Source organism: Ursus arctos, unplaced genomic scaffold (genome assembly GCF_023065955.2).
Source record: "Ursus arctos isolate Adak ecotype North America unplaced genomic scaffold, UrsArc2.0 scaffold_25, whole genome shotgun sequence".
Lineage (NCBI taxonomy): Eukaryota > Metazoa > Chordata > Mammalia > Carnivora > Ursidae > Ursus > Ursus arctos.
This window is the reverse complement of record NW_026622930.1, coordinates 10,386,182-10,402,327: the sequence shown is the minus strand read 5'-3', so window position 1 is coordinate 10,402,327 and position 16,146 is coordinate 10,386,182.

Here is a 16,146-nt window from a genome sequence, read left to right as displayed (position 1 = left end):
AAACCCGTGGCCCCTGGCCTCCCAGAGGTATGCGCAGCCGCTCTGCAACTCGGGTGTCAGCGCTTAGGAAGCGCTTTGACCGATGGAGTGGCCTTCCAGAAGGTCCCGGAGGCACGAAGAATCCTATTTTTAGGTTGGGCGAGGGAGGGAACCAGGGGCTGGGGACTAAGAGTGGAGAGTCAGACACCACCGTTTATTCCCTGAAAAAACATTTATTTAGTTCTTTTCTCAGTCTCCGTGGGCACCATAAGTGACATAAACACACAGTCTAAGTATCAACTGGTCAGCAGACAGTTTTCAGACCAGTTTCCTAGGGACCTCTTTCGTGCAGAGTGCGGACCCAAGCCTGCTCTCCGTGTAAATTCTGTAAGCTACTTCCGAGCCTGGGAGATGCAGGTGGACAATTGTGAATGGGGGACTCTGTGCCTTTGGACAAAAGCTGGGGGTCAGGTCAGGGAGACAGATCATGGAATCAGCCATTCTGCCCTCTGGGGCTGCGGTGTGAGAAAGGGGCCTGCACTGTAAGCGGGGGACAGGAATGAAGACGAGGGAGGGGGCAGCCAAGGCTTCCAGGGTAAAATGACCTCCTGGGAGTGGGAGAGCATTCCAAGTGTTAGGAACCCCTGGGGCAAAGATGTGGAAATACTTGTTGGTTCATTCATTCATTCATTCATTCATTCATTCATTCCTTAAAGAGTGTCCGTAAGCACTAGGAGCCTGACAGAGCATTTGAGGCTGGGTATACAACAGGCAACCATCCTGGAGGGACCATCTTGGAGGGAGGAGGCATGGGAAGACAACGTTGGAGACGGGGCTTCCCGGGGTGACTTTCTCTCACCCATAGTTTGAAGCAGGAGAATGAGTCACAACACTGAGCCACTATTTGTCAGCTGAGGTCAAAAGAACACTGATTATCTTAATGCCTTTCTACTTAAGCCCGTCAGGGTATTTTGTTCAGTTCACGATTTCAATCTTTCAATCTGTCATGTTTATATATGGAGCTCTTTACCACTTAAAAAATGTCCTTGGGGCGCCTGGGTGGCTCAGTCGGTTAAGCGTCCAACTCTCGATCTCGGTTCAGGTCATGGTCTCAGGGTCGTGAGAGCGAGGCCGGAACCGGGTTCCCTGCTCAGTGGGGAGTTTGCTTGAGATTCTCTCCTTCTGCCCCTCCCCCCCAAATAAATCTTTTTTTAAAAAACAGTCTTTATATCACATGTTAATGCACTTCTCACAGCTCTGTGAGATAAAGGTAATTGCCCCATGTGACAGGTTCGGAGACGTGAGGAGCTCGCACAACTGCTTAATGGGGTTCGGAAGTCCTGACCCCCAGACCTTCTTTGGGAGGACCCGGGCAGCTTTTACATGTTGAAAAGCCTGTATTGTACGTTCTGGTCTTCAGTACTCCCGGACTGGACCTGACCTGTGTACCTCTGGGGTGTCACCTGACCCCACAGCCTCCTGGCCCTCCTAACACTGTGGAATATCACAGCTATATGGTAAAGACCAGGCTCTGTCACGGGCCCCTCAAGACCTAGCAGGACCGTGGGGGGCTCTGGTTCCTCTCACCCTTTCTGGACTCAGATGGCAACCCACAGCACAGTACCTGGGATCTGCCTTCAGGGGGCCAGGTAACTCTACTCGGAAGTGCCCTGTCCTGATTGCAGCGGTCTCATCTGGCCTGCCAGGAGATGCCTGGGAGGCATGACTGGCAGTGTTTCCCTCTGAAGACGTGGCCCGCTCAAAAACACACAACCTTGTGTTTCCTTCCCTCCTTGCTTGCTTCCCTCCCCTTTCCCCCTTATTTTTGTTACCTGAGGGTTGTATCCCTCAGTAAAGTTTCTGCAGGCAAGCATCCCTTCATGCTCTGTGTCCCCAGGAACTACGGACAGTGGGTACCACAAGTGGCCCCAGAAGGCAGAGCTTCAGGATGGGATGTGGGAGCTGGGTTTCCCATCTGTTTGAAGGCAATAGAGGCCCCATTACTGGTGGCAAAAATAGGGTCCTACGTGACATATAGTGATGTCACAATTTCTTTGTGTGTGTGTGTGTGTGGGATCCATATGTATTATTTTTGTTTGATAAATTTGACATGTTACAATTTATAAATTTAAGGTGTACAACATGTTACTTTGACACATTTATGTATTGTAATATGATTGCCATTGAAGCAATACTTATCACATTACTTCATTATAGTGCAGTATTGTTGACACTTTTCATTGTACTGCACATTAGATCTGATTTCTGTAAGTTGATTTTGTAACTTGCCACTTTACTGAAGTCACTGATTAATTCCAACAGCTTTTTTTTTTTTTGGTCGAGATCCATCCCTTTTATTTATTTATTTGTTTGTTTATTTATTTATAATGTGATGTCACAATTTCTAAAGCTTCACCCGCGGCTACTTGGAATGCGATGCAGGTAGGAAGCGATGCTTTGAGAGGTCACGTGGCTGCCGTACTTGGACCATGTGAGGGAAATGATCCTCGTAAGGGTTGTGGGGTTGGATGGTTTCTGACGGTGCTGGAGGGTTTTTGGAGAGACGATGACAGGCTCACGGAAGCCATTTGCCAGCCGAAGGCTCACTGGTGAACGCTTTAAGGTCACTCTTCTCTTTTGACAACCACAAACAGACTGCACTGAAAATCAGGCTCAGGAGCTGGTTGTATGGTGGCCAGGCTGGAAAGGAGACTAAGCTTACAGCCACACAGGTGTCCTATGTCCACGTCAGAGCTCTGATAGGGAAGGAGTTGGACCTCATGATCTGGAATAGAGACATTTGGGTGCCAAGCCTGGAAAATCTTGGACCCCCCAAATCTCCCTAAATCTGCTGGCTGGTAGAAGCACCTCTGTCCCCCTCTGTCAGAATGCAACAGCTCCTCCTGGCCTGGAGAGCAAGGGATGACCTAATTGCAGCAGTCGCCTTGCAGCATGGCTCTTGTTCTCATGACGAAAGCCTTTAGGAAATACGGTGAGATGCCAGAACTTCTTTGGCACAATGTTGAAAAAGGAACAGAGGCCCAGAGAGAGCTGGGACTATTAGAATCATCAGACCCGAGAGTCTACCACTTGGCTGTGTTTCCTGGGATGGCCCTGAGGGCATTCCCTTCGTTGAGCCGGAAAGGAAAGGCCTGGTGGGAGTGGGGGAAGTACCAGCATCTTTGAGAAGCTCCGTCATGGCAGTCCTCTGAAGGCCAGCTTCAACGATGGGACATGGCGGCGCTGTTGACTCGCTGCTATCAAAGGCCAGCTGACTTAGTAAGTCACAAGAGGCAAAGGGGACCCAATTACCAAGCGGAAAGCAAAACTGGAGTGGCAGTTAGGGTGCCTTGAGCCATAGGTGTCTATGTCAATGGCTAGTGGGTCATGGTGTCGCTAGGGATGAGATCGATAGAGTTGACAAGGTAATAGCTCAATTTGTATGAATTTTCTTTAAAATAATCAAGAGCGTTAGAGCAAAAAGATGACATCAGCTACTGCAATGGAAAATTATCTGCGTTTTTTCACAGCGCAGAGCCCATTGATTGAAAGGGAGGCTGGGTTCCTTTGAAGGGCATGCAAATACCACTGAGACCGAAGATCAGGCAGGACCCAGCAGCGATCTGACATGTGACAGGCGTGGTATGCTTAGGACCAGGCTCTAACAAGTCCAGAAGGAACTGGTCAATTACCTAAACACGTGCCTCAGATCCTTCTCTCACCCACCTGGAAGTTCTTTGGTTGTACCCAGAGTCTCAAAGTGGAGCTTTCGTATGCCAGTCTGTTGGAGGAAGAGAGGACCAGGGCCTCATTTACACTGAGGTCAACACAGTATGTTGGTGCTAGTTGGGAACAGCACTGTTGCATTACGTCCCCATGCAAGGGTGGAAGGGGAGAGGGCCGCAAGTGCAGACATACATGGGCTCCTGTGCAGGGTAGGTGTTTAAGAGCATGCAAAGAACAAGAGTAGAAATCCAGGGGCACAGAGGTCAGGTAAACAGTAAAGGCATGAACGCATGGGAGTACACACAAGGGGTATGGATGTTTCTGCCCCATATTAATACTCATCAGAGAGCATCATTTCCAAGGAGGCTCTGGGCGATTAGGTGGACAGGATGACACATGCTGTGGAGGTCAACCAGCCTCTCTCTCTGGCCAGCCTAGTGTTTCTGGAATGATGACACAGTCTGCTGAAGGTTCAGCCATGGCATCACCTTGGAGACAGTGGCTTGCAGGGTTAGGGCATTGTTCTCCTGAATGAAGTGTGAGTCCATAGACATGTCTCCCACAGCTAGAATATACAAATCTGGGAGTGGAAGTAGGATCGGCCCCTCTGAGCCCAACTGCCACTCTGCTTCTGTTTCTGCACTGAACAGAGTAAGGGTTCCACTAGACCCCAAGCTGTAACTATTGCCAGGGGCCTTGGGCTCCTTGTGCCAGTGAGGCAGCTGTCAGAGAGGAGCTGCTGTACCGTGGGCTGATCGTCCTTGATTGCCATGAGGATCTAGGCTTGCGGTTACACGGTGGGCACAGAGCACAGTATGACTGGTGCTACAGACTGAATGTGTTCCCCCAAATTCGTAGGTTAAAGCCCTACCCCCTGATCTGACTGTATTTGGAGATCGGGCTTTGGGGAGAAAATTAAGGTTAAATGAAACCATAAGGATGGGGCCCTAATCCAATAGGATTCAGGTCCTTATAAGAAGAGGAAGAGAAATCAGAGCTCTCCTCTCTCTTTCTCTTTCTGTCTCTGTCTCTCTCTCTTTCTCTCCTATTCAGAGGAAAGGCCACGTGAAGACAAGGCAGCCGTCAACAAGTCAAGAAGAGAGCTCTCACCAGAAGCCGACTCTGCTGGACCTGTCTCTTGGGACTTCCAGCCTTCAGAATGGTGAAAAACTTAATTTCTGTTCTTGAAGCTCCCCACCCTGTGGTGTTTTGTTTCAGCAGCCCAAGCTGGTAGAGGCTTCTCTCCTCAGAGATGACCGTGGATGGACAACTGCAACACGCACAGACCCTCCAGGGAAGAACCCCAGACCAGCTGAAGAGCCAGCCATAGACGTCTGGAATGGGAAGTGTGGGTGGGGGGAGGTGATGAATGTCAACGGTGACCCTAAGACCAGCTCCAGCAGGGGGACCACAGCCTGGCTTGCTAATCCTCTGTGTCTTTTTAGGATGTTACAATTAACCACTTCAAAACTTGAACGTGAACCTTCACTCTCAAACTGATGGCATTTTGTTCTCAAGTTAGATCCAAGTATCATAGGAGGATGAGAGTAATTCAGAATAACGCAAGGGGCGGACTGTCTTGGATCCTGTTTATATACTTTCCTGTATTCCGTGGCTCCACTTGGCTCACCACACTGCTCAGTGGAGAGGGTGGCGATGGCCACCCTCGTCCCATGTCCTAACACGATGGCCACGTCAGCATCCCTCAAGATAAAGCTGAGCTTAGTGTGGCCTCCCTTCATGTCCACCTTGGGTGGGGCCCCAGTAGCAGTGGAGGCCAAGCCCAGCCTGACCAGACTCCCAGAGGTTTCCCTCCCACCTCCAATCCCGTACCCAGATGAAGCCCCACACAGTGGGGAGTGGGATCTGATGCCCCCAGCAGCTGTCGGGAGGGGCCCAGGCTCACAACTTCCGCGTGTGGTAGAGGTGACTCCCTGCGGTATGAACTTTGATCAAGGAGAGACCAGGTAGATAACCCACCCCCCTTTCCCCGTCCACGGTTCCATATGGCCTTCTCAAGTGTATCTTGTGTGACCGAGCAGTTGGCTCCATTCCCTGGAAAGCCGTGGCCAACGGAGTGGACACGCCACACCGGATCTCCTTTCCTTCCTTCCTTCCCTGCCTGCCCGCCTGCCCACTTCACTCCTTCTGACCTGGGATGGCACGCCCCCAAAATGTGTTATTACGCACTCTTTGCTTCAGTGCCCTCTTTCTGGGGCACCTAGGCCTCGGTCTCTAGAGGTTGAGGCCACATGAATCAAATAAATCAGGACACCAGGGCAACCAGGATATTTTATATCTGGAACATCTGTAGAGCTGCGGGGAATTAAAAAGGGTGGTTCCTTAAGCAAGCAGATGAGTTTCCTCAGGCCACCTCTCTGCTATGAATCCAGGAAGGTTCTAGGAGGGAAGGGCCGATGCTGGCCAAGGGTACCAGCTGTGGAGGCAGGCTGCCTAATCCTCTCTAGCTGCCTCATCTTTGAAACATTTCCTAACTTTTATTTATTTATTTATTTATTTATTATTATTATTATTATTATTATTATTTTTAAGTAGGCTCCACACCCAGTGTGAAGCCTAATGGGGGGCTTGATCTCAAGACCCTGAGCTCAAGACCTGAGCTGAGATCAAGAGTCAGACGCTTAACCCACTGAGCCACCCAGGCGCCCCTGAAGGATTTCCTAACTTTTAAAGGTAACTTTTCCCCCTTGTCTTTCAGGAATCATAACACTATTCGGATATACAGTTGACCCTTGAGCAACGGGAGGGTTGCACCCCCTGTACAGCTGAAAATCCCCCAAACTAAACTTCTAACAACTGACTGTTGACCAGAAGCCTTACTGAGAACGTAGTCAGTTAGCACATACCTCGTGTGTTATGTGCACTATTACTCTGTTCTTACAACGAAGGAAGTTAGAGCAAAGGAAATGTTATTAAGAAAAGCATAAGGGAGAGAAAATACATTTATCATACTATACCGTATTTATCAAAAAAAAAAAATCCATGTATTAGTGGATCCATGCGGTTCAAACCCGTGTTGTGCCAGGGTCAAGTCTAATTAGATTGTAGGGTTCTTGGAAGAATTAACTGAGATAATTCATCTAAACACTGAGCCTGGCACATGGTAACTGCTTAAAAAAGGCTATCTGCTTATTCTGAAGGATAGAAGGGCAAAGACGCTGCCCTCTTGTAAGAATGCTCATTAGCATCAGGGATTTTTTTTTTTTTTTTTTTTTTAGTAAAACACAAAGAAAACAAAGGAAATGCTTTACGAGTACTCATTACTGAACCATGAAATCATGCTGGCTAATTATGTTTTGAAATGCTGCAGATAAACACACAATCATTGAAGAAGACATCGGGATTGTCCAAATTGTTCATTTACTTCAGCTTGAATTAAATATGTAATTTTCAATGTCAGGTTTTATGGGTCAGCTGTGACTCTGTCCAGAGAGGACGTCTTCCTGATTGACCAGTGGGGGAGGGGAAACCCAATCTCCCCTAGACTTTGTCTAAGACCTCACTGGGCCTTCTGAGGTTGGTCCCACACCCCAGCCTGCAGGATTCTTTTTGTGGGGCTAGGTGGGCAGATTTGCCTTGCCCACAGACTCTGAGAGAATGCTTTCCCCAAGAATATTTTGGTCCAAATCCCTTGATGCTAGATGTTTGGACATGGAGGAGAATCAGAAAGAAGCCCAGATTTTAAACTTTACTTTAAAACCATCCGCATCTTCCCTCCCTTGTCATCTTTTCTCAAACCCTAAGAAAACACTTAAATTTTGGGGAAAAAATTGTCAGGACTGGGTAGGCTTAGTAGCCCAGCCTGGCCCTGTGCCTTTTTCCTATGTCAACGGTGGTTCTAAACAGAGATGACTTAAGAAGACATGTGACTGGTGGGCCACCCCTTTGGCCAGGCCAGTCAAATTGAAATACCAGCCCAGCCAGGAGAGCTGACCCCATCTCTTCAATTCAGCTGAACACCAACCTATGCTGGGCCACACCTGAGCCCACAGAATGAAGGAGTTAGGTCCTATTGTCCAAGATCTCACACTGTGTTAGAGGGAGGAGAAATATACATGTCTTCTAACGGCAAATAGGGGCATCTCTCCTCCCTGCTGAAAACTCCCCAGAAGACTCCCTAACATAGCACCAAGCACCCCCCAGCCCCTGGCCCTTCCTGCAAGCTGTCCACACTCACTCACCTCTTTGTACTTGATCTTTGCAGTTCCCCAGGACCCGTCTTGCTGTTTCACATTTCCCTACCCTGGTCACCATGCTGTTTCGTCTGCCCAGAATCCCTTCCCTCCCGTCTGCTTGGCTAACTTCCACACCACCCTCCCTGTCTCCCTTCTCTCGGTCTTATGCACCCCACCGATACGGTACCCGTCCTACTGGACTCTAATTATTAGGACATGTGCAGTCAGGGATGTGCAGGGCATGGGCTTCGTGGAAAGAACTCTGATTTGGGTGTTACTTGAATCTGGGTCCAATCTGGAAAGTTCCCTTAACCTCTCTGGGCCTCAGCTTCTCTGACTCTAAAGCAAGGCGCTGCTGTTCACCTTGCTGGGCTGTAGCGGGGAATACTAGAGCTAAAGTGTGTGAAGCTTTGGTCCCCATGCCGGGGTGGGGCAGGCCTCCCAGGAACCCCATCTAACTGAGGCTGTCTCCTCGCCTCACCGTGCTCACAGTGGGGGTAGGGGCTCTCTTTTAGTCATTTTTGAGTTCGGGCACCCGGCAGCACCCCACCTGCAGTAGGAGCTCCATAAGTATTTGAGGGTGACTCAGACCACGTGCCACTGGGCCTCTGGGGAAGGGTGCCCCTCACCTCCAGAACTTACCTTCTCATTTCTCGTATTAACCTCCCTTCCTCTGGCCTCACTGTTTCTCAAACCCTCAGGTCCAAGCTGCCCTAGCGCCCTGGCCTGGCTGTTCCCATGGCCTAGAAGACTCTTCCCCCCGCCATCAGCAGGGCCCACCCTTTTAAAGTCTGTTCGCTTGTCACTTTTTTAACTAGATCCCCTGTGACCGCCCTGTGCAAAATTTTATCCCACGCCTGCTGGCTGTACCCATTCTCCCTATTTTTTGTCCCTAGGATTCATTGCCTTCTAACACATGCCTTGTTCCGTTTTCTTTGTTTGGTATGTGTCTCCTCTCCCTAGAAGCTTCCTGCACCCTGCACCACATCCCCCAGCCCATTCCTGGTTTCAGAACAGCCACGAAGGACGAGGGACGGAGGGACTGTTTGCATGCTGGGGTCTTCACCCTCTTCTCCCTACCGAGTTGCTCCTCTCTGCTTTCCTGACCGAGAGCTGAGGCAGCCCATCCAGCAGGCCAAACCCAGAGTGCAAGAGATGAATGCCTCTAGAATGATCTGAACCATAGGGCAGAGTATGGACATGTACCCCCACTTCTCCTTCTTTGGGGCAGTGGTTTTTTTTTTTTTTTTTTAAGATTTTACTTATTTATTCGTGAGAGACAGAGCACAAGCAGGGGGAGCAGCAGGCAGAGGGAGAAGCAGGCTCCCTGATGTGCGACTTGATCCCAGGACCCTAGGATCATGACCTGAGCTGAAGGCAGATGCTTAACTGACTGAGCCACCTAGGCGTCCCTTTGGGGACAGTTCTGAGGCTCATTCTATATGGTGTCTGGGGGGGTCCCCAGTGAACGGACACCCAATCGCCCACAACGTTAAATTAACAGCTTAACCAGCTCCTCCCTCCTCCTTCTGGGCTCACCTCCCAAACAGATCCCCTGCACGAGTCCTTGTCCCATGCTCTGCTTTCAGGAGAACCCCAACTAAGAAACCCCCATGGAACGGCAACTGACCTCTGACCTCGTACATATTTGTTGAGTGAATGAATGAATGAAAAGAAACAATTTACAAAGTTTTACCTTTTGCGTCTTAGGATGAAACGTCTGGGTGACTTTTCATCACGGAGAGCTCGCCATACTCTGCTTCTCGGTGTTTACACTAGGATTTTCACAGAATGGCTTCTGACTGGAAACCTGTCTGTCTTTGAGCTTTGTAGATTTTTCAGGGAGTGAGGATTTTGCCATTTACTTTAGTCAGAAATGTCAGAAGCCATCCGGGAGCTTGAGGAGCTCCTGCTAACCCCTGAGCGGGCCAGCCCAGCCCTCAGCGCCTCACGGTAACTTTTCTAAGAGCTCACCTGCCCCAGAGTACAAGGTGGGATTCCTTTGGTCTGATAGTCCCGGGAATGTGGTTGAGAGAATCCGTCCTTCTTCGGGCACTCATCAAACACGCACAGAATGCAGTTTATGTGCCAGGCTTGCACCCGGGGATCAGAATTGCCCAAGACAGGGTCCTCGCCCTCCCTCCAGGAGCTCCGGGGCCCGGTGGGGAGGCAGAGAAGGGAAGAGGTGATGACAGACGTGGTGTGGGAAGGACTGTGCTAGACGGGAGCGCAGGCTGCAGACTTGCAGGAACAATGTGGTGCATCAGTGTCTTGGCACAATGTACTTTCTGCTTTAGATTCACCAAACCCGTTTTCTGCACCCGTTTGCTGTGTGTGCCTCCCTGCCTTTGCACGGGCAGTTCCCTCTGCCTGGAAGCGTTCCCTCTGCCTTCCTGGCAAAGTCCGTCTCACCCTTCAGATCCCCGCTGACATCACTTTTCCCAAGAAACATCCCCTCCCTTGACAACTCCCACTGAGCTCACCCAGCCTCTGTGCTGTCTGTAGTCTGCATTATAAGGATCTGTAGAGCTGCCCTTTTACCCTCTAGGGTGAGTCATGAGTCATGGGGAGGGTCATGATTTAGGAGGAAAACATACTGATTCTGGCATCAAACAGAGCTGGGTTTGAATCTCAGGACTGTGGTTTCCTGCCTATGTTCTGGAGGGAGAGGGGAGAGGACAAGAGACAAAGCTGTGGAAGGGAAAGGCTCCACCGTGGTGGGACTCGTGAGCCCTGCTGAGACATTTGGGATTTGCTCTGGGGGCAGTGGGGAAGCACTGAATGGTTTCAAGGCAAGAGAACGGCATCGTGCACACACTGGCAGGCCTGGGAGGAGGGACGTGGGTACGGGTTGGGCAGATGGAAGGCAGGCGAGCCAAGTGCAGGCTGGGAGCCTGCCACTAGGGTCACTCAGTCTACGTTTGAATAGAAGATTTACCTAGCTGTATGATCTTGGACAATTGTCTAAAAGCCTTGAGCCTGTTTCCTCAACTGTAAAATGGGAAAAATAATATTACTTTCTTTGCCTGGGAAGATCACAAGAGTATATACACAGGATGGGTTTTGTCCACTCTGAAGTGCCATGCAAAGCCTAGAAGAGATCAATAATCAGAAGAAGCTTAACCATGGTAGAAGTTTATTTTGGTAAAAGGAAGTCTGGGGCTGGTATGGTGTTCCATAGAGCAGGGTCCAGGCTTTCTCTAGCTTGTTGATCTGCCATTTTCAGCATATGGGTTTCTTTCACCTCATGGTCTGGTGTGGCTGCTCAAACTCCAGCCATCAGATCCACATTCCAGGCAGCAGGAAAAAGGCAGAGAAAAAGAAGGGTGTGTTCCTTCCTTTAAGGACACTTTCTGGAAGTATCAAATGACACTTCTACTTATATCCTACTGACCTGGGCATAATCACATGCTCACACCTAGCTGCAAGGGAGTTGGAAAACGCATTTCTTATTTACAGCAGCCATGTGCCCAGCTGAAAATCAGAAATTCCCCTACGAATGATTAACAGACATATTGATATTGGGGGACAACTAGACAACTAGCGATTTCTCTCACATCTTTTTAATGATTTGCATGATAGAGTTTCACACGCTAATTTTCTTAAAAATGGAATGTGCATCACCCATAAGACATTGGACAAGAAACCCCAGGGGCAGAGTTGCAGGAAGGATGCTTAACTATGTTACATAAGAAGCTCAAAGGTTTCCCTTTCCTCCCATAATGTGGGCCCTGTTTGGGGTCATATTCCAAGCAGAAAGAGACACTTATCTCCTCAGTAAGGGGAGGCTTAAGAAGTCCCTCTCATGGACACAATCAGGATGAATGGAACAGAGAACAGCCTCAGGCCAGGGAGGCAGGGGGCTGAGTGCCCCCAGGGCAGCAGCTGGCCAGCTGGCCAGTTGGGAGGGAAGCAAACCTTTCCTACAGCCAACCGATGAAGATGCTGGGCTTTGAGAGCAGGAAAGAGAGCTCTAAGCAAGTAGTCAGCCCACGCAGGTGGTGTGGGGCCAGACTATCTAAGCTGCACACGGATATCGCTGGAACACCAGATCCTCGCTCAGCCCCGTTGCACTTCCTTCGTGGGAGGAGCAGAGAACGAAGACCAGGTACCACTGGACCTCCCCTAGCACCCATGGTTCATACTTAACTGAGCATAAAGAATACTTTGAAAGAGCCCAGAGTAAATCAGCCTTTCAAGCATTTTTATCGTTAGATCTCAGAATGTATGGATACTACGAAGCTATTAGAATTAAGATGTTAGTCCCAAGAATAGGTAAACCAGGCAATAAAAAGGACATCTTGGTTGTTTACCAGGTACCAGGCTCTGTTCTAAAGACATAACAAGATTTACTCCTTATATCCTCATGGCAACCTTATTATTTTTCTCAGAGTAACAGCATTTAATGTTAGAAATGCAATGGAAGAGGCACTTGCAAACCTTTGATGGTGGTGGGGTACATGATACGGCTTCTGGGGAAAGCAATTTGATAATACAATTCTGCTTCTGGACATTTTCTAAAATTAGAATTATTTCAGAACCCCTAACATATTGGTTTCAGCCAAAAAAGGGAATTTATTGACTCATAAAAATAAAAAATCTCCAGGTGTCTCTGGCTCCTGGGTTACGATGAGGACTCTGTCTCTCTCCGCTCCTCAATTTGCTTTTCTCTACGGCTTGTATGCTTTCTCCATAGGGAGGCTCACAACTTTCACAGACGGGTTTCCCCCGATATCCGGAAGCAGAGCATTTGTTCCTAGGAAACCTTCCTCAAGCTGAAAAGTGAGTGATTCATTGCTTTCTTGGAGCTCTGACATTTCAACATGTTTTTGATGCATGAAGGACCATCCTGGGGACATCACGGAGCAATCTTGGTGTGGCATAAGGCTTGTATCAGGAGGCATTTGTCACCTGATAAACGTTCTGGAAGCGGGAAGTCTGGGATCACAGTACCAGCGTGGTCAGCTTCTGAGAGCTCTCTTCAGGGTTACAGACTTCTCATTATAGTCCCCTGTGGGGGGAAGATCCTTCATTATAGCTTCGTGTAGGGGGAAGATCCCTCCTCCCTACTTTAGAAGGTAGTTGCTGCTGTTGTCACCATTTTATAAATAAAGAAACAGGCGAAGAATAGTGAGCTGACATCCATGGTTCCACCCTCGCTGCACCCACGCCCTCTGCCCCGTGACTTTGGTACTGCCCTCCCACTCCGAGTACGGGCCCCTGGGCCCTGCTCTGGACCGGCGGGCCGCTGGAGAGCGTGCGGCAGGCAGAAGCTTGGAGGGTTTGCTTGCTTTAGCTTCTCTCCCTACAGCCCCAGGAAGAATGCGCCCTGCCTAGCCTGCTAGAAGATGAAAGACCCATGGAACAGAGTCGAGCTGCTCAGGCCATCCCAGCAGAGCCCCCCCTGGTTCAGCCAAGAGCCCCAAGCCTGTGGGCGAGCCCAGCCAAGATCAGCAAATCTCCTTAGTCCATCTGCAAGTCCCTGCAGGTGCATGAGCCAGCCCCCCTAGACCCGTGGAGCCCACCCCCGATCAAGGGGTCCCACAGATTCAGGAGCTGGGCGAATACTTCTCAGTGTCCACCACTGAAGGGTTAGCCACCTTATTGTCACGGTAGATGGCGCGTTCAAGTGATGACATAACTTCCCAGCTAATCCCTGGAATGGCCAGGAGTTGAACCCTCGTCGTTCGACTGTGGATCTTACACTCTCAGACACTATTCGATGCCCATGGTTGGCAAACTACGGCCCACGGGCCAAATCCAGTCCTCCGTCTGTTTGTGTAGGCTGCGTGCTCAGAATGCTTGTTACGGATGAGTATTCTCAATCAGTGTGATGACAGGTAAGCTTACCTTTGAACCAACCCCAGTCAGACCAATGCTATCTCATAAGAGGAATTCCGTCCTTCTCTTTTGTGGATCTAAATGACAATTATATTTAATTCTTACACTTTGTATTTCATCAATAATAATTTGTGAAAAGGTGCTCCCTCTTACTATTTAAGTATCTACATTATATCCCTGATGTTCCCTCTTGGCCCGTAAAGCCCAAAATATTTACTCTCTGGCTCTTTATAGAGCAAATTTCTCGACTCCTGTTCCGTATGATAGTTTGATCTTCGAATTTGGTCCTGAGGCCAAGAAATGGAAGGAATCAGACTGTTCACAGCACGGAAGTCCCTCCCAGGACTTCTGATCCAGCCTCAGAAACAGCATCAGACCTTGGGTCTCTGGTCTCCTGGCCCAGAGCTCCCCTACTGCTCTCTAGAGAGGCCCGTGACAATAGTTGCATTTGTCTCCACCTCTCCAGCTGGAACGTTCTCCGTGCTCAGAGGCGTCTCCAGGCCTCCCACTCTGGCCCTCTGTCCCGAGGGCTCACACTCACTCACGTAGGCGTGGATGATTCCCGTCTCTTTCTCCAGCTCCGCCCTGAGCCATCGAATATGAATTTGTGCCGTGTGCCTCTGTGATAATTAAAAACATTGAGCATTGAAGACGATTTTTACTGGGGACGATGGAGAAATTCTCTGCTGAAGAGTTTCACAGTCTGGCCTTATTACAAAGGAGAAGCAGAACGGGAGAATTGAAAACTCATTTCTTCCCTGAGTGTGTTAATGAGCGGAGCCACAGGAGGCCATGTGTAAGTCGGGCTGCGCACGGCCGTAAATTAAATTTATTATGTGCCAAGGGATTCTAATAAACATTACTTAAAAATAGCAACAGTCATTTGTATTATGTCATGCGACCTGGTTATGGCGACACTTTTGTGCCTTTGCTATTAACCAGAGTTACTTTGAGAGGCAGTTGGTAAATTCTTCTAGAGCTACTGGCACCTTCCACTGGCACCATTGTTCTGGAAAAGAGCAGAGTGAGTCAAAAATAGTCATAGTGTATATCATTGCACCCTAGAGGTCCTTGTTGCTCGTTAGGTGATGCTTGTTACGCTTTCCAGGGGGAATAAACCTGAAAGAAAATGTCTCTGTCCTTAATAAAATCCTATACCCTGGAAGGTTAGTATGGGAGAGGGGCAGAGGTTTGAGGTCGGGGGCTGCTGGTGAGCTTTGCTGGGAAGAAGTCTTCACGGCTTGGCGGGGGGGAACCATGTTAATAACCGCTGCCAACCCACTCCAGCCTTCTGGGGGTGCTGCTTGCCCTTTACCCCTCTAAGCCCAGTATGGATAAGGACCTTTCCCTTATACTCTGGAACATGGAAGGGAATGTTCTAGCAACGCCCAGAATTATCTTTGGAACATCCCGAATGTGATCTTGTCACTCCCTCATTTAAACTCTCAGAGTCTGCTGCTGTCTGTGATCTAGTCTCTACTCCTTCAGCTCTGTGCCCATGCCACCCCCGGCCTTACCCCCCACCTCTACCGCTCTCCACGCACACCACTGACTGGAGAGGCAGATGCACTCTGGGCTTAAGACCTTGGGATCAGAGTCAGACTGACCTATGTTTCAATTATAGTTCTGCTCTTTGCTAGCTGGGAAAACATGGGCAAGCTACTTAACCCTTACCTCCATTTTCTCATCTATAAAAGGGGGATAATTATGCATATGGCACAAAGTTATGAGGATTATGTAAAATAATCCATGGAAGGCTGGGCATTTGGAAGAGCTCTCCAGAAGGGTTCAAACAACAGCCAAGAGGCTTGGCAGTAGTTCCTTGAGGATACTGTTCCCTTGGGTTTTTCTTGAGCACTTCCCTTGGCCCCAACCAATCCCACCCCTTGCTTTGTCTCGTTAACAACTTTTCCTCCTCTGTACCTCTCAGCTCAAATATAAATTATCTGAGAAGACCTCCCAGACCCCCATCTGATTTAGAGACCCCTCTTCTGGGCTCCCGTCACATCCTGGGACACCAGGTCCCTGCCTGGGACACTGGGTCCATGCTCCAATCTTCGATTCCTCTGTCCAGGGCTGCTGCGCGTGAGGCTGAGGTCTTTCGGGCTGACATCATGTCTGGTTTTCCTTTGAGTCCCCGTGCCTGGTGCAGACGAAGCACTTAAAATGTGTCTGCCGGAGAGGAGAAGCAGCAGAGAATATCATGAATTTAGAAAACGGGACCCACAAGGAATAGGTGGTGAAGCTGACTGTCTTAGTTTGGGTTCCCCTGCAAGTAGAGTCTGAAGCAAGCGGTTGGGTGAATGGAGAGAATTCTGAAAGAGAGAGTGCAGGGAGGGAGAAACAGACAAGGAGAACAAAAGCAGTCATGAGGGCATTATTGAGCTGTTGTGGGCAACTGGGG